This window comes from Silurus meridionalis, chromosome 16 (assembly GCF_014805685.1).
Source record: "Silurus meridionalis isolate SWU-2019-XX chromosome 16, ASM1480568v1, whole genome shotgun sequence".
NCBI classification, from domain to species: Eukaryota; Metazoa; Chordata; class Actinopteri; order Siluriformes; family Siluridae; genus Silurus; species Silurus meridionalis.
The window spans coordinates 6,538,790-6,566,289 of NC_060899.1; the positions used below are offsets into that span (position 1 = coordinate 6,538,790).

General features: G+C 36.8%; 1 protein-coding gene across 1 annotated transcript in view; it reads left to right on the forward strand.

Annotated features, from left to right (window-relative positions):
• The window catches only part of sulf2b (sulfatase 2b), a 124,237-nt gene that overhangs the window by 7,169 nt on the left and 89,568 nt on the right, over positions 1-27,500 (forward strand). The window contains exon 2 of the mRNA XM_046869328.1: positions 24,587-24,654. The gene's annotated coding sequence lies outside the window, so the exon portion shown is untranslated. The remainder of the gene's footprint in view (positions 1-24,586; positions 24,655-27,500) is intronic.

Consider the following 27,500-nt stretch of genomic DNA (forward strand, 5'->3'; position numbering starts at 1 on the left):
TATATATATATATATATATATATATATATATATATATATATATATATATATATATATATATATGCAATTTATTCCAAAATCTGACAAATGTTGTTCATAATAACAACAATGACTAATAGCCACCAAATTATAACTTTGTGTAAATGTGCGTAAAACTTGTGTGACTGTTGTGTGTTTAACAACATGACACAGCTTTGCAGGAATAGTGTCATGCCAGTGATTTGCATAACACGTCACATTATATGCAAACACATCGACTGGCATTACAAGCAACAGAAAACTCAACAGGTACTGACACACTGAACATCATTAAATGGTGAGTCAAGGACAGCAAGTAAGGGTAGAATTTAGATTAAAAAAAAGACATTAATGCAAAAAGGGCTTTAAAGAACAAATGTTACTCTTCAACTTTGATGCAAGAAAAAGGGATCAGATAAATATGACATATTTTTCAACTAAAATGTATTATTTTAAAATGTAATATACTTTATAGTGTCTTACTGTAAAAGCTGGTATTTAATTTAGCTTGAGCTCTTCTGGGAAATCTTACCCCTTGGCATGTATTGTGGTTATTCTAAATCTTTATGCATTTAATAAGTAATTTAATTAAAATTATAGCAATAAAAGTCATCTGATAACAAATTTGACAAGTAATGCCGATTTATCTTAACACTTAGACATATTAGCCTTACGTGTATGTCCCTGTCTGCATATCTAACATCTTATGATTCCTGTGGATTGCTCACACCTCCAGGTGTTAGTGTTAGTTTGTTTACTAAAAATGAATGTTGACATTGCTACATTTCTTACATATGGATGGAAATAACAGAAATTTGGGTGCTCTGAAGCCTGTCTCCCTTTACATATTCATGTTCTTACACAAAGCAAAGCAATGACACAGACACAAAAGGGCATTGATCTTCACCCTCCCTGTCAGCTCATGTTTCATTAGAGATTGCTCAGAAGGATTGCCAGGTAATTTCACCCTTGAAATGGAGATTGTGATTATGTATATCAAAGTGTGCACAAAGACAAGTTTACATTACTATGATGACAGCAAAATTGTATGGCCTACAGGGTGACCTGAAGACAAAGCTGTCACTTAAAGTGCAACTTCTGCCTTAGGGCAATGTCTTACCTGTCACATGTCATATTATACAGGGTAAGAGATTAATCATTTTAGTCACAATGTGAGTTTGCTTACTGGCTATAGCTGTCTTCTGAACTATCATTACTTTAATCCTTTTCGCATCTACATTTGTATCATTTGGCAGATGCCCTTATCCAGAGCAGCTTGCGATTATCTCACTTTTTTATACATTTGAGTTGAGAGTAATAAGCAGTTCAGAGTTAAGGGACTTACTCAAGGGTGAAGCAGTGGCAGCTTGGTGGTTTTGGGATTTGAATGCATGACCTTGATTAGAAGTCCAAAGTCTTAACTACTGAGCTACCATTTTCCTACAAAAGCTAGATGTTTGATAACTTTGCACTTTTATTCCATTTATCTAAATCATCTCTTGGATGTTTTTACAGATTGATTGGACATGATTCGGAATGGAACACATATTTCTATTTAAGGTCTAGCAGCTAAAATGCATATCCGAGAAAACACCAAACAAAACCATGAGGTCAAAGGAGCTTGGTGCTAAGCTCAGAAAAAGGATTGTGTTATGGCACCGATATACAAGAAGGCTACAAAATGTTCTGCTGCATTCAATATTTCCAAGATCACCATTCCCTCCATATTTCCTAAATAAATGACAACTGGTCAACAAACCAGGGCATTTTTCTTCTGTTTGGAAAAAGTCACATGGTTAAATGCAACATGCACTAAAGTTCCTTGACATTACAATATATGACATATACATAAAGCATAAGTGATTTCATTGATTTATACTCTGCCAAGTTGTGAAGAACTCTGCTTCATGTTTCTCCTACTATATACCAATAAATCCGGCCTCCTGTACTAGGCTTGGCTTGTACATTTCACCTCTACCAACTCTGGCTCAATGTTATTATTAAGGGCTAATAGCATGGGTATGAAAATGGTGATCCCTGAACTGCAACCATTTTAATGATTTTAGTGATGACGTGGAAGGAATGGAAGAATTGACAACAGCAGAGGCAATGTTGGCTCAATATTTAAGTTTCTGGGCTACTTATCAGAAGGTCAGGGCTTTCCGCCTCAGCACTGCCACTGTTGGGACCTTAAACAAGGCCTTTAACTCTCTTTGCTCCAGGCTGCTGTATAATGGCTGACCCTGTGCTCTGACCCCAGTTATCTAACAAGCTGGGATATGCAAAGAAAAGAATTTCACTGTGCTGTAAAGTGTATGTGGCAAATAAAGACTTTTTCTAACTGCTTATTTCATTTTGTTACGATATGCACTCAACCGGAAAAATGTTGTTCAGAACACACCTGAATATAATATTATTAAAATTGCTCCACAACCGTCATGTGGCGTCCAACATTTCGGTTTAATTTTGCAAGCATCAAAGAATTTGGATCATCGAATTTTCAGAAACATTAATGGCTTCTTTTTATGTATGTTTTGACCCCATTTTGATTTCCTGTTTTCACCAAATGCATACATAATGTGCATGTTGCGTGGGCACCTGCTACTGATACAACAAGTATACTAAATCTGTAAATCGGCTAACATGGAGATTAGGTAGTGACATCATGATTTTGTTAGCAGTTGTTTTTTTTATTCGTTTTATTTACTTAAAGAAAAACATAAAAGAAGCTGCCAAGGTTATTCATAAAGTGCAAGCTTTAAGAGACAGGTTATTAAAAAAAGTGGTAGGAGAAGTTGGATGTAGGACTAAACAGACATGTCTCTGATTCTTCTGCAGTTTCACTATTTTGCACTATTTTCTTAAATGTGCATTTGTAGGACTGTGGTCCAGCACCAGGCTTGCCTAGACATGCTTATTTGGAAAGTGATGTCAAGTGAAACCCTTGGGCTAAGACTAAAAAAAGAAAGCAGTTAGTGAAAGATTCTGAAATCTGTCTCTTATGAAAAGGAAACCACAGTATTATCATTGCAACGTAGTTATATGCTAGATTTACTAACAAATACCAACAGAACCTATGTCTGGCCTCACAATACAGAACTGGTTATTCATTTGGCAAATAAAAAACTGATTGGAGAATATTGTACATTTTATGTTTTCAATTCTAAACCATTAAGAAGTTTTAGTATTAAATGCCTATGACTTGTGAAGGTCAAACAGGAATTATTTCTTTCCTCTTGCCATGATTTCTACACAACAGCCTATCCTTCTTATTTTTTTTTCCATTTCCTTGTGCGCTTTTTTTCTCCTCTCCATCTTTTTCTCATTTGTTCGGTGTGACCCCACTCTGTTTGGGTGTTGATAGGGTCCTGTCTGCGTGTAAGTACGTTCCATCAGTGTTACTACATGACTGGGAGATTGGATTTTTGCCCAAGTTATTTCCAGTCTCCTCTCTCACCCTCACTCCCACTTTCACTGTCATACTTTCCTTCTCTGCTTTTATCCTCCTATCTTTCTCGAGACCTTGCATAATCTCTTTTTCTCTCCAGATTTTTCACTTTCTGTTTCATATGCAGCAGCAAGAAAGAAAGAAAGAAAGAAAGAAAGAAAGAAAGAAAGAAAGAAAGAAAGAAAGAAAGAGTGAAAGAGTGAAAGAGTGAGAATGAAAAGAATGGGAGTGAAGTTGGGAAAAGAGAGATTATCATTGAGAATGCTTAACCAGCATTCATTAAATCTGCCCTGGAACAGTCCAGTATGGTCTAATTGGATGTTTGAAAGAGCTCTGGATTCAATTGACAGCTATAGAAGGAGGGAGAGAAGGAGAGGCAGAGGAAGGAGAACAGATGGAATTAACGTTAGGCTCCCTCAAGGTTGATCCTGGAACCAATTTCAGCACTTTAAGGAAGAGGCAGCCTGGCAATTCACGAGACTCCAATCCCATCATACCCATCACTCTCAATCACTGTTTCCAGAGCTGTGTACACCCAGGAGGTGTGCACAATCCCAACTGCATGCTCTTCTTTAAAGAATGTGTCTATCTGCGCAGTTAATAGAAAACATACTCTATACTGGAGTTAAAGCTTGTAAACATGATGTAAAGCATTGCACTGATTAATGAACATCACTGTGCTTTTTGAGAAACACCTGGTTTATTGGACAAGGTTTTTTTTTTTTATTAAACACTGTACTGCATTCATCACAGTATATTCTTGTGAAGATTGTGTAAAGCTTCAGGGCACACTAATGGTTTGCAGTTTCTTTTTTTAACCTGCCTCACAGACCAGCGGCAATATTCAGGACACCTGAGTACCATCAGCTCCTCTTACTGAGCACCAAAAGCAGCTCTGTTATTCACTAGAGACACAGGATGCTCGAGCAGTTTGTGGGCATATATGTCTAACATGCTGAAAGAGTATAGTGGAGGGGGCTCTCTGGAACAGTTATAGGTTTTATTTTCACTGCTATGCACGCTTGACTTGCAGCATTTCTGCATTGCTTAAACATCAAAAGGACACAGAAGGCAAATCGGTACTCAAAACCTAGCGGCATCAGCTGTGTTGGATACAGAATGAATCCACATGTACCATCTTACAAAACTGACTGGTTGCTTCACTGTCTTCCAGTCATATTATGTGATTAAAAGTTGCCCATTTATGCACACACTTGACAAAATGTAATTAAGGCATTTCACATACTATTTAATCATGCTCTGCTTTAGGACACAGTTATGTTCCTTTACTGCTATTTCTTAGCATGTATTGAGATTTAAAGTGTACAGTTAAAGACCCCATATTTAACGCATCTCTCCAAGTAGAGACCACTGTACTTGTTCACATGATACTTTCGTGTAACTCTTGTTATTACATGAAACAAATTAAAGTTGTTGTAGTCTTCTAAACTACCAGTTCCTTCCCTTTTTGTGGAGTAATGCTAAAACAGCATGGAACATACACTGAACAGGTTCTGTGTTTGTGAAGATTCTTAGTCTTTCAGGTGACTGAATATGTGGCTCGGATGAGTATTGAAACGTTTCAGTTCAATCAGATAGAATTCCGGTTGACATAACTTAACTTTCAGATAAACCTTCTGTAGTTTTAAAAATTAATTTATAGCAGTATTGGCTTTAGATCAGTTAATATGCATAATTATTGACACATTGCACTTTTTAAAAAATATTTTATATACAGCAAAACTATATTATTTTAACATTACAAAACTGCTAAATATTAGACAAAATGGTTAAAAGGCAAGTTATTAATATTACTTATTTTTGACTGGCAAAAGTATGTGAAGCTATCCTGTATCATGAAGCAAACAAAGAGCATTTTTTATTTATTTATGCCCATCCGCATGAGCCTTTCAACCAGTCTGTGAGGTCACAAAAAAGGGTAACTTTTATGCAGCTAAAGTTTTTGTCTCGCATTGCCTAAGGTTAATAAGAGGAATATACCCAGCAATAGTGTGCATGGTGAAATTGCAAGAAAAAAAACACTGTTCTCCAAAAAGAACATTGCTATCCATCAGAAGTCTATTAGTAAAATGTTTTTTAGATTGATGTGACTGTGAAAAATAACATTTTGGTTGAATGAGAGGTGTTAAGTTTGAAGAAAGGAAGACCTTTCCTATTATGAGAACTACAAAATTTTATTCTCTCTGTGTAACATGGTGGTGGCAGTACAGTATAATTTTTTGAGCCTATTTCTCTTTGAATTAAACCACTGAATTCTGGACAGAACATGTAATCTGATTTACAAGAGAAAATGCAGCAAGACAACAACCCTAAGAACACATTATTGTCAGAGGGACCACCAGCCACGCCTCCCTTCTACACTCAGCACACTCGCACAGCCTAGCCCTTCTACTAATCACCTTCACCTGTCGCCAATCTACTCTCCGCTTTATAAGGAGCCCAGTTCCACTCGCTCACTGTCCGATCTACAGTTCACACTGGCTATCATCCCTGCATTACGGATTCTACCCGCATTACGGATTATACCGACTCTCTGGTTTGTGCTTTTCCTCAAGCCCCTCTGCCTTGTGTATTCAAACTAATAAACTGTCTAACCATACTCCGGTTTCTGACTCTTGGTCCACGCATGACAATTATTATAAAATGAATAACAAAGAATAAATGTGCTTTTATTTGTTTTTGACCAAGTCAAACTCTTGCCCTTAAATGGAAAAATTGAGGTAGGACTTAAAGCAAGCAGTTCAAAAACCAACAACATCCCAGTTGAAGCTGTTCTGTACTGTGAATTGGGCTAAACTTCACCCAAGCCATTGTGCATGATTAATCAACAGTTGTTGTTTTTTTAACAAAGAGATCACACAAGATACTAAAAGGAGTGATTTACACTATTACCACTCACAAATATCTAAAACGTTTTCTCAATTAAAAAGGTCCAAGGATAACTTTTTTGTCTCATTTATTAAATGTGGTTATTTTTGTCTACTTTTTTGTAACTGTGAAAATCCAATAATGTTTTATGCAAAAAATATAGAAAATTCTAAAGGGTTCACAAGTACCGCTGTATGTTTATCAGGACAAACACACACAGACACACACAGACACACACACACACATACACACAGTCCCATGGGTACCAGCCTGTTAATATTGCATTGTGCATGTGTCTGCTTTCAGCTTGATGGGAGTTAATTTAATCTATTCTCGCTAACTTACTTCTGCACAGAGAGAATTATGTCAAGCGAGAGGCAGAGAATGAATAGCAAGAACACATTAAGATAAACACACGCAAGGATAAGACAGGAAAATAACAGTAGTGAGAGTATTAGAGGAGCAGTGGGAAGAGGGAGAGCAGCAAAGTGAGTAAGAAAAGTGAAGAGCAATAAGAGTGAGAGTGTGATAAAGAGTGGAGGCTTGTGGCTGCAGGCAGGCTGTTGAGTGATCTCAGAGCATGTGTCTCCTATCAATGTCACTGCAATGTCTTTCACTGCCGCAAAACAGAGAGTGAGTGAAAGTGTGTATATGAGAGAGAGAGAGTGAGAGAGAGATACCTTCCATCTAGCACACTATTTTCCTTCCCTGTTTGTTTACATATGGATTCCATCAAAAACAATTCCCACAGCAAATATATCTTTTTCAATTATTTTATTGGAAAATTCTTTGCTACTTATGGCTTAATTTCAAATTGTAATCATTCACCTAATATGTTATTGCTGGTTACTAACTGTAATGACTAACGGTCTTTTTACCCAATTCATAAGTTTTACACGATTCAAGCTATAATGTTCGCAAATGTTTTTCTGTCTTTATACGTAGACACTGATCATCTAGTGACTGCTGGCTCTTATCTTAATTGGACTAAATCGTAGATCGTTTTCCTTCTATTTAGTAGATGTTACCTATCTCTCTCTATCATCCTATCAACTCAAGCTGTTTTTCCCACACTGTCATTAGCAGTTGAGCTAAGGGACATACATTCCGGGCTTAAGATCTCCCTAAGCTCTTTTCTTATTGCTAATCCTGCAATGGTTTTTGCCCTGTGGCTCTTAGTGAACTTGTCAGTTACTGGCCTTGTGTGCACATGTGTATGTGCGTGTGTACGTGCTTCTCTCTGTGTGTGTGTGTGTGTGCGTGTGTGTGTGTGTGTGTGAGAGAGAGAGCGTGTTTGTGCAAGTGGTGTATAACTGTGTATTTGTTTGTGGCACAGTTGTCTGGCCCCTGCTAAGCCCCATGCTCTGCTAATTGGGCCTGCTTTTTCTCATGCCTCTCCCAGCACAGTGGGAACTGGCAGGGTTGTGAAAAAAGTGAGAAAAAAAAACACTGCAAGATGAGGGCCAGAAAGTCATTCTGCTCGTCCAAATGAAGCACACAAATCCACGGCATCAGTATTCTGGTCAGACCCTGATTCAGACCTGGGGGCGGGGGTGATGGAGGGGACATGAAGGAGGGGGAACATAGAGGTCTTTTGATTGAGAATTGTAAATGCATCTCACTTCAGTGTTTTTTTTTCTTCTCATGATGGCATTGGAAGCCAGAACTGACCAGCACCTGAAATCAATCACTGCCTGTCAGAGCCCACAGTCGAAACCCACACTGAAAAAAGAGGATCACATGAAAGGAGTGAACACATCACTCTTCTGTGATTCTGACTGGGTTTGTAGCATGGAATGATTCTGAACTATTTCGTAGGCCCAGAGTCTCGGCATCCACTATACAAAGGAATTCCCATCAGCCTTTAAGGGGCCGAACCAAGGCTTGACAACTGAGTGACAGGGGATAGACAAATGACATAGACAGCTGGCCAAGGGGGAGTAGCTGTGGTTTTAAATTTATTTTTTTTTATTCTTAATCCCTCCACCCATCAGTAAAGATGTTTGATTTTCAAGTGTGTCAGAAACAGGTCCTTCTGGCTTTACATATAAAAAAAAAAAAACACAAGACAAAACCAATTTGTCCAAATGGAGGGGGGGAGTGGTATGAAAGAGGAGACACTGTGTGAAAGGATAGAATAGAGACGTGAAAAATGAAACGGGGTAATGGAAGAATGAGGGCAAAAGCTGGTGAACAGAAGGGGTTGAAAATGGGACATGGGGTCAGAGAGGGGGCTCTTTGAGGTAATCAGTCTCTGTCTCTCTCTCATACGGACACAGAAACAGGGCTGGATGCTTTTGTATCTTTAGTTAAAGGAGATTATTTCTGCCTTGAAAACTACAAACAATCATAAAGGCATTCTATATATGCACAGAACTATGCATGATGCCTATACAGTTTGTATCGTTTACAAAACTGTTAGGTAACCTTTCCCATCCTTCCTTTTGACCCAGAGGTAAATTAACTTTTACCCGTTGATACCCTGCCTGTTGGTCACTTGACTACTGTGGTTAAAATCTTTCACACAGAAAAGAGATGGTGTTAGATGCCTTCTCCATTTTATACTTTATTTATTACTATCTTACTACCATATACTGTCTTCCACAGACACTTAGTGCAAAGACAAGTACTTTTTATCCCCCCTTCTAAATTCTGTGATAAAGATCTTTTTCTCTCACACATACCCATGTACACTGTTTCTCTTGCATATGGTTTCAATCTTCCCAGCTATCCCCTAGTTGCAGTCATGGGAGGTCAACCTTGAACTGTACAGTGTTAACAGTGTGCATGTGTGTATTTGTGTGAGAGAGATTGATTTCTAAGAACACAGAAGAAAAAAGAGAGAGGGGGAGTTGTAGAATGAAAAAAAGATATGGGAGAATGAAAGTTACATGAATATATACAGAGGAGATGGAAGGGAGGAATTATAGGAAGCACTCTCTCTATCTCTCTCTATCGTTTTTGCTTTCTCTCATGGGAAACTATGTGTTCCAAAAAAGCTGGCATTCTGATTTCCCAGCAGACTTCGCTAATGGAACATCAGGTTCAATCTGCCTGTCGTTCTGTTTTATTTTGTTTTTTGTCTTGCTGAGGTGACCTGCTTTAAGGTTTGTCCTCCATCATCTGGGACTTGGTGAATTCATAGTCAGTGGAATAATGTAACTTAAGAATTCAGAGTGGATTCGGAAAAGGAAAAAATGCTCATTCGATCACTGGGAGATCAGGAGATTGAATCCTTATGGTGCAAGAATTATACATGAGCAGGAGTTTAAGGTAGCATTACTGTCTTCCTTATCAGTCGGAATGGCATTAACCAAATGTGGGCTTCTGTAACCTGTATGTGGAAGATAGCAAATAGCACTTTCTACCAACTGTTGCTATACTAAAAAGAATAAGCAGCAGTGCAAAAAGATGTGGCTGGTTTTACAAACCACAGTGAACGCATGTGTTACCTCTCACTCTTACAGGTTGTTTTTTGTCATGATATAAGTGGAAACAGGCTACTGGTTGGAAAGTGTACAGTAACAATAAAAATAATCATCCTCGAAATGCAGGCCCAAAGTCATGGAGTTTATATGTTGACATCACTAATTCACGTGCAATTTCTTTCCTCCAGATGTCCTAAGAAAATCTCTGTTTCAAGTAAATAATATGACTTTCACATTAAGTTAACAATTTTTACCCACACACGAAACAGTATAATTAGAATCAGTCGCTCATCTTTTAAAATGACATTTTTCAATTCAGGGGCATTTAAATAAAGATCTCTAGAAAAAGAAAAGATGTGTGGGAGCTTGTAGAATGTGTGAATTAAAGCTGTCAATCCGATAGTAATTAGCAATCATGTTCGGTTATTAAAGTCATAACAAGAATCTGTGCTTGGTCTTAGACGTGTGCATTATAAAGACATTTTAATGTGTTAAATACCAAGATACAAGCATAGCGAATAAAGTGTTCTGTTCCTACAGATTATATTTAGAAGAAACCTTATCCAAAATACCATTCTTTTCAGTGTGTGCCTGTGTCAGTGAAAGTAATGGGTATGGCAATGACAGGGTTTATATATTCACCAGGAGTAACTGTATTGTACTTCAGTAATAATGGTAGAAATGTTTCTAAGACTGTGTAAGGAGAAATCTCTATAGGTTTCACATCATACTCTGTCAGAGGACTTTCTATAGACAACTGAAATAAATGTGAATTTGCTTAAATTGCTGGGGTTTTTTTTGGAAACTTTTGAAATTTTGGAATTTTCTATATAGCCCATCCATCCATCCATCCACCCATCCATCCATCCATCCGTCCATCTGTCCATCCATCCATCCATCCATCCATTCATCTATCCATCCATCCGTCCATCTGTCCATCTATCCATGCATACATTTTCACAGATAGACCAAGCGTCAGAAACTGGGAGTAATACAAAGTTTTCTTTGTCCACAATACACACACAAGAGTTTGAAAAGTGACTAGAACAAAATAGCACACTTAACTGAGGGCTCCTTAGAAGCATAGCCAGGAGCATGGAAGCAAAGGCAGCATGGAAGCATGGAAGCCTGGAAGCATGGAAGCACATGAGGATGAGAACCAGAGAGGTAGGAAGTCTAGGTGACTTATGGTCGTAACTGGTAGATCCAAACTTGCGTGAAGGGGAATAGAAACCTTATAAAGGGGACAGGTAAATGGGGAACGTGTAGGTGATTAGTCTGAGGAGGACAGGTGTAGCTGATTAGTAGCAGGGAGAGGCTGAGTGAGAGTGTGAGCCTTGGAGGGAGGCGTGGTTCTTGGTTCTCTGTTATGCATACATACAGACACACATTAAAATTAATACAATACAATACATACATAAAATGCATAGATACCTTAGTGCATGCATGCATACGGGGCATGTTTTATTTGCTGGTAAGTACTTAGTTGACCTCGCAAGGATATGAATAACTGATTATTTTGAGCTTGTGTAAATTTTCCTGCATTTCCAAATGTTCCCTTGCAGCACTCGTCGCATTCCACTGTAGCATTTGCATTTATCAGTGTTTAGACATATGTGTGTGTGTGTGTGTGTGTGTGTGTGTGTGTGTGTGTGTGTGTGTGTTGCTGTGCAGCAATAGATGCTGTGATAAGAGGAGGGGCCATGACCCGTCCTGAAAGTGTGGTTTGTGTTTTTCCGTGCTCTGTTGCCGTAGGGACAAGTAGAGATTTGTTACCTTATGTGTCATTTGTCATTGTTACAGCATCGCGCAGGGGCACGATGGGAGGAAACCAACCATCCATCAGAGGCTTTGCCTGTCGCCATGGTAACAACAGTGGCCATGACATTGAGAAGGGGGGTGATGGGATTAATCTTATCTTTATCTTTCTTAGGGGCTTAAAATCACTCTTTCTCTTTTGAAATGTTTTTATTTGACAACTTCTTCCAAATGGATTTATAAAAGAGGCAGAGCATAATCCAGACAGGTGTATTTGGGTCTTAATTTGCTATCTTTGTGATATATTTGCAATAACCATTACTAACATGAGTAAATAATGTTCTGCATGTAGATCAAACAGCAAGACTTATATAGGTAAAGAGATATTATGTGATCCAGCATAATTAATTAATTCTCTAAATGTCATTAGTATGGGCATTGCTTAGTTCCCTGATATGAATTATATGCAGCAATAAGCCCACACCTGCTCTAGCATTTCCTGCGTCATGATGGTATATAATGGCACTATTGTAGTGTAAAGGTTGTTTTTTTTTGAGCAAGAAGCTTTGGAAAGATGTGAACTGAAAGAGGATAAGGTAAGTGGAGAATGCCCTGGAAAAATATTAATCTTTTAGTAATTTTTGTAATTGTTTATCACAGAGAGCAATGATCCAACAAGTTTACTATAATACACATAAAACAGAAAGGTTAAGGATTTAATGAGGAACTAGGAAAATCCAGGAACAACGTATTGAAATAGAATGGCGTGGAATAACTATTAGTTGCCACAGAGAGCTAAATACACGAGGGGAAATTGGTCTTGCAGGTCTTGTATCACTGATGCCTGCTTTAACGAGTGTTGGTTGCTTTAATGAGTGTTGCCACACTTGTAAACTTCCTAATAGCTCAAAGGCTTGTAATGCCAATGTAATACTTTCTTCTGGTTCTTCTGGAGCCTTTTGTGAAAGAGGAACTCTGTTTCTTCATAGATCCTTTAATAGTACTCCCAGAACAATCAAACATCCTCTTAGGATTTTTCCTAGTGTAAGGTGTAAAGTATATTTTCTTTCATTTTGTCAAGTCTGTTGTATGATGAAGATGGGCATGACTGAGAATCAATTTGTGAAATATATGGAAAATTCATACTACAAGCAAAAAAAGAGAGACTTTGGAAAAAAATGAATTAATTTTTACTACACTGAAAATCCTCTGTAATCGACATTTACGATCAAATTATGCATGCTTTTCTTTCCCCCTCCTGAGCTCTTTGTTGTTCCACCCTCTGTCACACGCACCATTCCACTACGATGGGAATGTGATGACATGATGCCAGTATGCTATCACGGTTCACCACATTACTGACAGCGTTTACAGGCAAACAATCATTAAATGTTCTTTTTTTGAGCCTCCATTTAAAGAAGTAAATTAAAGTCTTCCAAGATGGTGCTTTAAAGTAGAAATTTAAATTTAGTGCAGAAGAATGAAAAATAATCGAAGCACAAAAAAAGTCAAAAAGTTGAACATATTGTCATTGTTTTCCTCTTTCTTATAGTTCTTTTCTTTTTAGTCAGTGATTTGGGAGCTCATTTCAGCATAATTGCATTGAAGCTTGGAGTATGAAATTGTGGGAGTTGACAAAGCGCAGGCAGGGAAAGATCAATGTAAAAAACAGAAGTTTGTTTGATGCATAGTATCGATCGGCACAGGAGCGATTTTTTTCCCCTTTCGGAGCCTCAGGTGTAGCTGATCCTGATAGTTTTAGAGTTGTTATTGATCTTTGAGCCATCTCCAGGGCTTCCTGTGTTTCTCAGATCGTGGAAGGCCTCTTGATCCAAGGTAGGTGGGTTTCATCACAAAACAAAAGAATGGAACAATTGTTGTGCAATGTATAGACCTTTGACTGAAACATTTTTCTTAAAATGGGTTCCTCACAGTGGAACAATGACAGGAAATTTCTATCAGGCAAAACCAATTCTTTATTTTTGGATTTAGATTTTTGTCACGCTAAATCCCTGAGAGTTACCTACTAAATTTTCCAAGTAAAAATATACTACACAAAGACTACAAAGACAGTTCTGCTGTTTGATACTAGTGACACAAATCACCTACAAACCTTCAGGACAAAGTCATTTTTTAAAACCAACTGAAAGCACCCCCAAGCTTTTCTATATGTGATGCATTATAGAATGCCCGTTCTATTTAAACCCCACTTACTTTGCTTCGAAGTCACTGTGCTTTCTACAGCAACTTGAACATTCTGATGGTTTGCGCACATTTGTTATGTGTCTATTGTGTCCTTGTAAGTGCATGGATGTATTCATGTACAATACATGTATTGTCCTATATGTATTGTCCTATAGTGAATGCGACTAATGTGCCATTCTGAGGAATGGTAGTGGTGTTATTCTACCCACCAGCTTCATGAACAACAAGCCTCATACAGCAAATAGAAGCCTAATCTTTTTAATATCTCAAGCAGCAGTTATGCCAGGACAGACTCATATATATTCATACCTGCTGTATAAAAACATTTATTCAAACTCAGATTCATATTGGTGGAAATGTGAAAGTGGAGGTATTTCCTATGCTTACCTGAGTATCATTAATTAGATATTGATTGGTACTATTGACTTTGAGCCTTAACAGGCCACCAGTGCAACAGAGCAGGCTGAATCTAAGTAGCTGAGCCACGGGAGAACAACAATATGATTAAAATTTAAAGCCATCTATAATTACATACAGAGAACAAACAGCACTGGTTAGGAAGCCATCTGTTTGCTCTGATATGATGTCGTCCTTCCATTTCCGATGCCAGATGGACTTTTAAAAAGATGTCTGTTTTAATGAAACCTTGAATGCAATTTAAACTGAATGAAAGTCTTTAAAAATCTGTTAGACACCTCGCTACCTACAACTTGATGTACAGTTAATTTCAAATAATCCACAGATTTTCATTTGTTCCTGTTATTCAGACTAGGAATAAACCATTTACTCACTTTACTGCTCAAATAGCGTGCTCTGAAAAAGAGTGATTTTTTACTTCAGTGTATGATCGAATCAATAAAAAAAAAGGTACAGGAATTGTGCTAATAACAATGTAATGTATATTGTATACTGCTCCTTCTGATTACAAATGCTGGAGGTTGCTGAGGATGTGTATTTCTATTCTTAAATTTGGCACGCCACATATTTCTTTCCTTATAGTCCGGAAAGAAAGATGTCAGCAATCCCACATGTCTATTATCTCCCACTCTGGAGGCCACAAGTCATGAGGAAAAATGAAGAGTTTGTCATGTTTTTTCATTACTTCCTCCTGTGCTGTCAGATTTTTGGTGTCTGTATTGTAGCTTAGTTTAAATGTATCAAAGGAATCTCTTTTTACACTGGGAAGTGAATAAAGGTCTGGCTTGGATGGAAACCACAAACATAGACACACATCTACCACCACAGGATGATATATAATCAGTTTATCTTATTAGCCAGCTAAAAATTGCTTGCAGTGCACTCAATGCAGAATGCCTGCTGAAAGCACATACATAAATAGCAGAAATGTACTTAGTAGAAACATGATATCTGCCTCTCAGTCTTTCTTTCCAACTCTCTCACCTTTTGCAGGTCTACATATTTGATGCGTAAATTAATTACATCTTTCTTTTTCATTATATACCTTGTAGTCTTTCATCTTCTTGTGCCTTGTCTATCCATCCATCTCACTATTTCCTTATTTTACTTTACTCACAGTTTAACCAACCTCTTCTTTCTGTCTGTTTTTAATTTTGCTTGTATGTATGTGTGTGTGTTGTGTGTATGAGGCCCACAGGGCAGCAGATCTGACTCAGCAGACACTAAAGCCCTCGTTCACCCCTCCAGTCATTACCAGGCTACTAGTATTTAAAAGTGATGACTGACTTTCAGCTTCTCATAAAAAATGTCTATTATTAAAAATCCATGACTCCCAGAGGTGGCAAACATTTCTGCTTGCATCAGAGAGAAGGTTTTTTTTTCTTTTTCTGTCTTTTTTTTTGTGTTGGCAGGTGTTTTGTAAATCAATGCTTATGAAATGAATGTTATTATTATTTATTGTAACAGGCTTTTTCGCAGACCTGCATTGTAGAAAGGACTTGTCTCCCAGGAGAGTAGTGAATTGATGAATTTGTCTGTGCAGTGAGAGATGGGCTGGTTCTCTATTTTTAATGCCTTTTGACCATGCCATTTTTTCCAAATTTTTGCTCTGCATCTACAGTTACACCATATAAAAATTGGACTGTGAGATGTACATGCATTTCTATGTAATATGCATCACTCCTTTGTGTAAGTGAGAAAAAAAAAAACATTTGTAGCATAAAAAAATAGCAAGTCTTGTATTTTGTAGGTTTGTTAAATTGAAAAAATATATCGTTCTGTCATACAGGCATTAGGATGTGAATGCGTCAGCAACACTTTCAGTGAACACTGCCATTAACTGTAGGATTTTTTTATATTTTCAGTCACTGTGATATCCAAACTTATTATTCTTCTTTCGGGTGTAAAAATAGAATTTTTTTTTTCAGAAAAGGAGTATAAAAAGAAGTAATCTGTTCTCTGGGGTTACTTAGACATGTAACAATGACATGTTAGTAAATATCTATTGGAGACCAACAATAATTATCACATAGCATTGAGTCGTTCCACACTATTAGGTTCTATACCAGATATCGATATGTAGCAATAATAAGCAATGTAAGGATAAAGGAAAAAAGACGATTGGATATATAGGCAATGACTGAAATTAATCTGGTTATAGATTGTGTTTTGTTCTAAATGTATTATTGGAAAAAACTGACATGCAAAAAAAAAAAAAAATTAAATTAAATGTGTAAATAGTCTAGCATGGTGATATGACTATACCTCCATTGCTTAAAATAGTCCTTCTCTACATTATCATCGTCCGTGAATTACCAGTAGGCCTAATCCAGATTTTTAACAAAACTGGCCACATATCGATCAAAGCCTGCTAAATCTAATCATATAATATTGTGTTGCATCATGGCAGATTCAGTGGCATCATCAAAAATCGAATCACTACCTTAAAAATAGATATTTTATAATATCCTGTGGAAGTCTGAGCTTTACTTATAATAAAGCTTATATTCTTCACTTGCTTTTGACTAAATGGAATTTGAAATGTATTACCTACAGCACTAAATTTGTTTGTCCCATCAGTTGAGGCGATATGATAAATGTTTGCAAACCTCTCTAATGCATATTACATTTAGCATATGTAAGATATGAAAAATAATCTGAAGTTATATCAAGTTTCAATTAACTGACTTATTCAGTGCACAGCTTCTACTAAAACTGATAACACATAGACCTAGTATGTATTTACATTTATTTGTTTTGTACTGCAAGCACTGCAGAAACTGTTGACTTGTAAATGTCATTATCTGTAAGATAATCAGTGACATTCCTGTTGCTCACTCTCAATCATGCTCTTTTTTTTCTTTTTGTCTCTCACTCACCGAAAAGTGAAAGTGATTCATCATGAAGCTCACAGTCAACATTACTTTAGTGAACAGTAAAACAAATAAAATTTACCTTTTTGAACCCAAATTGGACTTTTAAACTAATAAAGTAGCGGTATTTTGAAGAGAAAAAAATAAAACCAATAATTATTTGTTTTACAGACTTAATATAATAAAGAGGCTAAAAGTAGCTGTGAGTTTAATGCATGGTAAATAGAATCTCTAGATTCAGTGTTAAACGAAAGTATTAGAGAAGCCTCACTGATGGGTTTGCATACTGGTGGTGGGGGAATGGGGTCGGCAATATAAAAAGATGGATGGAAGTGTAAAAATGCGCTCTGTGAGGGGAAATGAAGCATAAAACCACTTGGCTCAATGCAGCGATCAAATCTTGCCAAGGCATTTTCACTTCGTTTTGAGAAGCCAATCAGCTAAACCATGTCACACCTATCACATAATTACCCTGATATGAGCAGATACCTCACTTTCTGTCTGACTGTCCAACCTCACTTTATTATGTCTCATTTCTGCAAATATTTACTGTGAATCACAGTCAGATACTCAGCTCTCTACTTAATAATTTACTTAAATTAGTCTGTAAGTTGTAGGGCCTGCAGTGATCTGGAACATGGTTGGGATTGGGAATTGAGACATACATGAGTCAATATCTAACAAAGGCAAGAAAGATCTAATCATATTAAACACATATAGTTTACAAGTAAAATAGGTTTAGCTTTCTGTTAGCTAGCACAACTAGCAACACATACTCCAACAAAAACAATCCTTATAAAGCACAATATTGGCAAGAAAACAACAACATGATCTTCATAAACTCTTCATAAAGCTCAGTTGGTGACAAGTCTTTTTTGAATAATTGTTTATTAAAAATAATAATGGCTAAACAATATACAAACCAATGTGCCAATTCCTCCAAAAAGAACTGGTGCTTATAAACCATGAATAAATGAGTGAACAAGTTTACATGGTTTCTCACAATGGAGTGACGTCCACCTCAAGGTGAATTCTCCAAACAGGACAGACTACATATTCATGACCAGGATAAATCATTTACCAAAGATTAATTATGATAGCATCAATAATAATAATAATAATAATAATAATAATAATAATAATAATAATAATAATAATAATACACTGGTTATTTACCTTCATCTTGGGGAAGTTGCAATTACATTTGATCATTCAAGCACAAAAATACACCTGATGTGTCACAGATAGAATATCCATGATATAAGAGACTGCATCTACAGTAATTCTCACCTCTTTTTTCTTCATGCAAGTTTCTCAGATGTACAGAATGCCAAACATTTTTTCCCATTTTCTCACACTAAGTCTTTGTCCCACATTTCTTCCTTCCTATCACACCGTATCACACATTTAGAACAAGTGCTTAAATCTGTTTATACCTTCGAGTTACATAAACTGAGCAATTCTTTAGTTTTAGAGTGCTGAGGGCATCTGTGTATTTTTTATTGTGTAATCTGAATACATGAGAGAGAATTGAGTAGCAGGGAAAAAAATCTTCAACATTATATTTTATCTACTGTCTAACTTTTTTTTTGCATTCAGCAAAAACCTTTTAGTTCTGTGGATGTCATTCACACACCCAGCATGTCTAAAAAAAAATGAGGATAGAAGAAAAAGACTTGGGGATATCATGAGTTTTCTCTCACTGTGAATAATATGTGTGCTTTGAATTAATTTTTTGTTTAGTTTTATGCAAAGTTTAATGACTTCATTATACTGAGCTTGCACACTTGGGAAAAAGAATAATATGAGAAAATCAGTGTGTGTGTGTGTGTGTGTGTGTGTGTGTGTGTGTGTGTGTGTGTGTGTGTTTGTGTAAGTGAGAAAGAAGAAGAGAGCAAGAAGAGTGTTTTTTTAATTGACATTCTGGGCAGATGCTTTGACATTGCTGCTTATGGTCTGTAAAAAAAATAAACACCTCTCTTTTTTCACTCTATCTTTCTCTTTCTCTCTCTCTCTCTCTCTCTCTCTCTCTCTCTCTCTCTCTCTCTCTCTCTCTCTGTCTATTTCACAAACACAAACAAACACACACTAATCTGTAGTCTAATGAGTTTCACTTCAAATCACATTCGTACTTTTGCCTGAAGCTGGCACATCTCTTCCTCGCTGTGTCTCAGCACTCCACAATTAAAGAAATAAACAAAGATGTATTTGTTTCAGCTAATTCCTCACTTCTGTTTTATATTCGGCAGTAACACAGACACACAAACCACTCCACATCATTTTGAAATGGAAACAAGATTAACCTCGAGTAATGTTCTGTAGATTATTTCAATAAAAGAACATATACAAAAATGGTGTCTTTGCTGTAAGAACCATGCACAGAGAACAAGGCTGTAATAATCTTGTTCCCATGAGTGATGTTCCTCTGGAGTATAAGGCTTGTTTGTGTGAGCTCTGAGTTCTTGTGGGACCCACTATATTGGGTGTTTTTTTTAAAAAGAACAGGGTTAGGAGCAGGATGCTGGAGTGAAGGTGCTCTTTCTGGAGGCACAACAGGATAAAAGTCTTGGACAGACACTGGAGACATCATTAGTGGACCAGGAAGGTCTGTGGCTACGGGATAACATCTGTGAATGAGAAGAAATTGCTGGAAATCCTCCAGAGCAAAATCTTCACCATAGAACCAGCAGCTTGACATCTACAGTGAAATCTCAGGCTTACTGTATTATTCCTTCAGTTTGTTCATTGTAACTCTTCACATACTATTGTTGTGATATATATAATGGCGAAGAGAGGCTACTGTTGAAATGTCAATTAGCATTTTATCCCTGTATGGCTTTACCGAGCCATTTTTTTTTCTTTAATAGATTTAAATTGATCTTTCTGTTCAGAAGGTTTACTAATCCTGAGTCCAGTTTTCATGCCACCGAGCAAAAAAAGCTTCTCTAGCTCACAAAATATGCCCTTAGTTACTAGATCCCAGGTTTCAAGAAAGAAGAACGAGGTCAACAGCAAGCCACAATGATGCTAATTGGAGTGACAAAAAAACATGTGGTAATGTTTTTGAACGTAATTTTTCATGGCTCACTGAAAGCAATTAGCAAAGCGTTCACAGTAGTCACAATAAATGAGAGCTGCTCAACATGAGACTCTTTTTACTCTTTCCAAATCCACAATAAAATAACAACATTTTGCACAAAGTTTTAATCTAATCTATCTATCTATCTATCTATCTATCTATCTATCTATCTATCTATCTATCTATCTATCTATCTATCTATCTATCTATCTATCTATCTATCTGTCTATCTATCTGTCTGTCTGTCTGTCTGTCTGTCTGTCTGTCTGTCTGTCTGTCTAAACCTGATACCCAAAAATCTAACTATAACTAAAGCTTTTTTGTTTATTACAATAGCAATTATTGTATTCTTTTAACAGTACACAATTTCCCTTTTATCTGTACATCTGTACATTTTCTTGTATTTTGTTTAATAAGTCATTTGCACATGAATCTGACTCCATTAGTGATATGTGAAAGAACAACTGTAAATAAAAAAAAAAATACTGTTTCAGTAATATGCAGTTTCGGTAGCTTATCTGACTAAGAGAAAATATCCATTGTACTTACTCCAGTGTGGTTGAAAGGGTGATCATATAATTCCTGTCAAACCTTTTCCAACTAAACAGGAGGTATTGCAAGGGTGTGTCTCATTTCTGCTGCCACATTCACTTTAAATTAAAACCCAAAGGGGTACGTTCTAGGAAAACAATCCCATGCCATGCCAAAAAGTGAAGCGGAGTTATTATTATCACCCTGTATTTCCAAATTAACTGCCTGAATTGTGTTATTTCACTTGTACCACAACAACCTATTGTGCTTTATCCCTTACTTAATGTGCGCAAGAGTGTTGAATACAGCTACAGATAGATAGAAGCTCGCAAAAAAGAACCATCATTTTCCTTTTGTTTCATCATTTCGTATTTGCATAATTTCTTTTTGTAAATCCATGTTCAATAAATGTTTCATCTTCTTTTTCTTGAAATTAGAGTCTGAGTTACTCAATCCTGTCAAAGCTACATTAGTGCAAGTCGGGATACAATATATAGTCAGGATAGATATAAAGGATACGTAAAATCCATTTCATAGTCAGTGCAAACAAATTCGGGAATAAAATATTAAATAAGTATATATATTTTTATTTCATGTATTTGATGTATTTTTTCCCCCCACTATAGCATTTGTAAATGAAGTAACCACATGTGGAATTACAACTTTTATTTTGAGGGTTTAAAATCAGCAGAATGTATGCATATCATGTCCTCAAAGTAAAAGAATAACACTATATCAGCATTTATAACACTATGTCAGCATGTACAACACTGCATGATGTCAGCTAAAAAAATGAAAATGATGTTTCATAGATGCCTGGGGTATTACTCAAAAGGGAATAAATAGCTATTCATTTACAGTAGCAATCAACTTGCAAACATCTAGACATTATGATCATTGAGGTTTATTTCTCTTTCATATACAAAGAAAATCAAGTATCATCTGTCATGTCATCTCACACACTCTGAAACCATTTATCCTTTCTGTTTTATAAACACTCTATGTAATGCTTATGCAGCATTCATGAACATCTGCTCATATACTTATGGCTGAAATGTATAAAAACAAATAATATTTTCTCAAAATAAAACTGAAGAAAGAAAATACTGTGAGATGCAAAGATGATCTAATAAATCCAACATGTCATACTTGTTCTTGCTGTCTGGGCCATGAAGCTCTTACCTGCATTATGCATGCCAGCAGTGAGACATAGGCGTAGGAAATGTGAAACAGTGGGAGTGTTAGAAGAGCAGGAAATGGAAGGTGTGGATGGGAGGGATACATTGATGCCATAGCTGCATGTCTGGACTCCTCCTGTGGTCATTGTTTTTTTTTTTTCTTTTGATTCAGGTTGCTGAGCAGGTAATTACTGTTGCTCAATGTAATACATGCTGTTCTCAGGTAATGCTGAGGCAATGCCACTTCAGGGTTTTGCTTTCTTCTGCACTGGGTAGGATTACAGCTAGAGCAGTAAAACGAGCTGATCCCAGAGCAATAATTAAAAGCTATTGGATCTGTTACACATATGCCCTATAAGTGAAAAGAGAGATTTGTGCAGAGGGTAGTGAATGCTATAAGTCTTAAGAATTCTCTGTGTAGGATCATCACTGCTAGAAATGCTTTTTCTTAAGTTGTTTTCTGTGCTAAATTGTTCAAATCTTATTAATTCTAAAGAATTTGTAAAGAATTTCAGTAGATATTTTTCATGTAATAATATTCAGGGTTCAAAACAGCAGGATATTTGAAATATTTTGTAATTCTGCAGTTGCCACACTCACAGACACACACACTCTTGGTACAAATCACCAATTCACCACATTTTCCTCAAACCTCATTTATTTTAAAATATCTCAGTACTGACTCATCACAACCTTTGTCTTTTGGGGCATGCTCTTCTAGATTTAAATCTTTGCTCATTTCCTCAGCCTTGTCTAGTCCGTCCATTGCTCGCCAGGACCCTTGCATAACTTTTAGATTTGTCTGATTCGCCATTTGCACCAAGAATCCAGCATTTGCATTTAAACACCTGCCCCTAATAAAGCAGCATAGCTTTAATTATATCAGCTGACCATATCAACTGCAACAGGTTTAACCTTCTCATCCATTAGTTAGCTTACTGAGTAGCTGCTAAAATATATATCCTAAATACCAATTTATAACACATTTTCCTTTGCAACTCGGATGATTTTAAGTATAATAAAACTTTCATTACATCCAATACCATAAACTGTAGTTAAGGTCAGCAGCCAACAGATAAACATAACATCACTTGACAATTATGACAACATTGTACTGTGGTCAATTGGGTTTTATTATTATTTCTTAATTACATTAATTTATTACATCTTTGTTTTTCGAATTTTAAATAGAGTTATATACTGCCTATTCAACTTTTTAAGATATTTTCTACCCTTTCAGAATTGTGAATGGAGGATTGTGAATTAAGATTGTGAATGGACAGTGGAGATAGATCTCAAACAGGTGTTTGATTCTCACCAATTTACTTGGGTATTTGGTCTTTATTGCTTATTCAGATGTAAACAAATGAGAAAATAATGTATATTATTTATTGAATCAACAGTTTTAACCTATAAGGTAGCCCTGTTGAAAAATTTTTCATCTATTACAAAACACAGACACTACTGCAAACAAAGGCTAATTATGTATTGTTTTGTATTTTTAATTATTTATTGTATTGTAAATGAGGGTGTAGTGGGGTGTCAGTGTGCATGTGTGTGTTTATGTGTAACTGATTATCATTTGTGGTTAAGAATGGTGGTCTATATGTCTGCAGATGCAGGTGTTGCTATTCTCACTCGTAAACATGATGCCCTCAAAACACCTCTTTTTATGCTGTATTTCCGCTCAATTTTACGATCCCTTAACAAGACACTTGACATAAAATGTGACTGGCATTTTCAAGGACTTTACAGGACGAAGGTGAGGCATAGTGAACAGATGTGCTACTGGCGAAAAAAAAAAAAAAATTCCGTTACTCATACTCAGTCCAGCACCGTGGGCAGGTTTAAGTGCCACGTGTGAGTTCTTTAATCCACCCTTTATCCAGTGTTCAGAAAAATGGAAATGTGTGTTATCTATAGTGAAATACCCTTCACCTGCCCAGCAGAGCTCTGCAATCCATATTCATTGAGTTCATTAATTATATGTGCAGAACTTTATGTCACCTTGCTGAGGGAAAGAGACTCTGTGAATCAGATTGAAGTAAGTGGACCTTGTCACCTTCTTCATGCATATTTAACTAAGACCTACTTTGGCTACAGAGAGGAGACTATCACACCCTGTTCTGTCTGCATTCTGAGAGTCTAAGGGGAAAAAAATATTGTGTGTTGGTTGTGTGTGCATGCTGTGCTTTTTCTCAGCCTTCCCTGTCTGATTTATCCTAATAGTAGCTCTTTGATGAGTTCTCTCTGATCTATTCTGTGTGGAAAGATACTTGAGTAAATTGAGGGAAATTTAATGTGAGACAGAGAAGATCACACACACACACACACACACACACACACACACACACACACACACACACACACACACTCACACACACACACACACACACACACACACACACACACACACACACTTGATTTATGTTGCTGACGTTTGATTGGTGCTCTGGGTGAAGGTCATTCAGTGATATATGGTGCATTCCTAATGTATGTGTTCAAAGCTTTACATCAGCAACTCTTCTGAAATTCATATAAAGAGATTAAATGCAGCTGTGTGCCTCTGTGTATCTACATATGTCTGTGCTTACACACTTTTACATCGTTAATACCTAATTTAACATCCATGTTGCTGTTCAGGAGTCAGTCGGCAGCATTATTGTGTGTATGTATGTATGTATGTACTGTATGTATATATGTATGTATGCATGCATGCATATTGGGTTAATTCGGTCTCATTGTTGTTTTTCCTGAAACAGATTTGCAAGCTTGCATAAAGTGCCACACAGCTGCACACGGACTGCAGACCGACTGCTGCCCTTCTCAGGTAAGCTGTTTCCTTTCATACTTTAGCAAGAGCTTTATTTCACCCTCTATTCCTATTCCTTGTTTTTCCTATTCTGAATATTCCAGTGTATTTTTTGCAGCCTAATCCCTATCTACCATTGTTATACTGTGTATGCAATTGCCATTGTCTAGGATTTAAATTGAATAACATTCCATGTGTGAAAAGATACATTTAGGTAGACTGCAAACATCCAAGTACTGCGAATTAACACTTGTATAACATGGTATTTCTCATTGGCTCAATATTAACTATAAATACATGTTTAATTAGTGGTTTGCACCTATCTGGGCAAGGATGATCTAAAAAAAAACATGACTTCTGGTCAATTATAGTATGAAATTAAGTAACCTGAGTTGCTGAGAACTGTCCAGCTGCATCACCTGAACCTGCTTTTAAGCTATGTATAGATAGCTAACATTATCTCCATTCTGTATATGCACTGTTAATAAGAAGACTCTTTTCAGAAAGCCATCGGTGAGCATATATAATTTCCATGCCAAATGGAAAAAAAACTTATTTGATTTTGCAGTGGAGAAAGAAAAGACTCTCTGCTTAATATGTCACTAGACTTTGGCAATGTTGAAAAACATGTAATTAGGAGCACTATCACATTACTAGCCAAAAGTCAAGGACTCATTTCCACTTAAGAAAAGAATACTAGAGAAAAGATTTCAGAATTAATGTATTCACTGTGTATTTATGTGACAGTATAATTGCTGAATCCTGTTCAGTAGATTAACTGATTTAATATTAGCCAAATAAAATAGCATTACTTTTAATGGACTTTTTGTTACTTTTGGCAATATACAGTGTAATGGATTTAAATTTTGGCTTTGAAAATGATCAAAAATGAAGGCGACTGGTTTTGATAAAGCTCACTTACCCAACATTCTCAGGTTCGCAGCTGAGCCTCAGCTTGTTTTTGGACATCCTGAGCAGAAGGGGGTGGAACACTATGGTCTCTTTCTCACTGAGGGCGACCTTTTCACAAGTCATTACAAATGGCCCATGGTGCACAAAACTGACAACCAGGGGTTTTATTCTGTTAAAAATGATTTCATGTGACTATACGACACAAATAAAAAACTGTAATTGTCATAATGAAATGTGAGAATGGATGACACTAGAGCAGGACAGGAATTAGAAAGGCACTATTTATTTTTTTGGTAAATAATAAAATCCAATCCGATCCCTCGAACAAAAACCAATCGTTTTTTTGAAAGGATAAATGATGTTACCTTAATTGAAATAAATGTGACTGAAGAATCCATGGAACATTTACCTAATGTGTTTGTTTCCCATAAATATTTATCGACTGCCCTCTGGCTTCTATTATAAGGGAGGAATTAAATGTTTGTTTTTCCATTTTAATTGTCTTTAGATTAAATGGCTCAGCACAGGGAAACGTGTTTTCAATTATGGTCTGTGGTAATCTCACATACTGATGAAGTGGTTAGAGATTAGGTTGGAAAACACTGGCCTGTTGCTTAAATTCAATTCATTTTAAACTCTGGACTGAGAAAAAACAAAACATTTACAAACACATAAATTTCATTAAACCTCTCTGTAATTACACACATGGGTGTGTCGGGGCTGGATCTCTTGTCCCTCAGTGTGTGTTCACACTGTTGCCTAGTTACACAGGCTGTAGAGATGACGCCGGCAGCACAGGTTGTGCCCAAATCTAATGGTTGTCGGCAAAGGCAAGAAAGCAGCTGTAAACAACTTTCTCAAAAGCAGTGTAAAAAATTGCCTCTAGGTACTGCAGTTTATTCACGAGGCAATGTGAAAAGCTAAGCTTGGAGATGCAAGTGTATATATGCAATATACACACTCAATCACACACAGTTATTAGTAGCTCAATCACGTTAAGCTGTAAAAGGTCATGGTAAAGGAAACTGTGGAGTAATTGATTATTAAATGATATACAGAAGCATGATAGAGGTCCGATATATTTTGTGGAGCTTTATTCGAACCAAATATCATTCATTGTCATTTATACACAGTTTGTGAATCTAAACGAACGAATCACTTTCACACACAGATTTAAGCCTGTGTGTCTCTGATGGATTCCAGCGCTAATGCAGACTGCAGTGTCATTGCTACGCTTTGTTACTGAACTGATCCATCAAGCCTCCACATCAGCAGGCACGCACAAACTCTCACACACACACACACACACACACACACACACACACACACACACACACACACAAAGGTGATCCATCACAAGTCCCCTGTCCTGGTGACTGGTGGATGGTGAGAGGTGATTACGCCTTGCGGACACTTTTTTATCATCTTCTCTGTGTGCTGTATGTGTACACATCTACTTACACACATATACACATACACACACGAAAACACATCAGAGTCAACGCGTTGAGCAACACACTATTATGAAACCTGCAGAGTTTCAGCCAGCAGGGTATTGTTAGTAATCTAGAGAGTGAGGGCAGGAGTTAATCCCAGTAGATGAGTGTTGCCACGCCCACATACTACACACAACACAACACATGCTGCCTTACACTACTGTCCACATTCTCTCCTAGCTATGCTGTGTTCTGTGCATGGCTCCAATTTTCTTGCATTACACATTTATTGCTGTTACAGGAACTATGCTTTCTGCATTCGGTGCACAGCGTATGCATTCAACTATCATAGATGTAGTTAGGCTGACAGAAGTCATCCAGAATCTGGTAACAGATGTAGGCATGTGTGGTATGTGTGTACAGCTGCCTAACTGCCCTAATTACCATAATTACTCATGTAGCTGTGGTTAAACTGTACAATAACTAGTGGAAATGAGCTGGAAAATGATAGCTGGC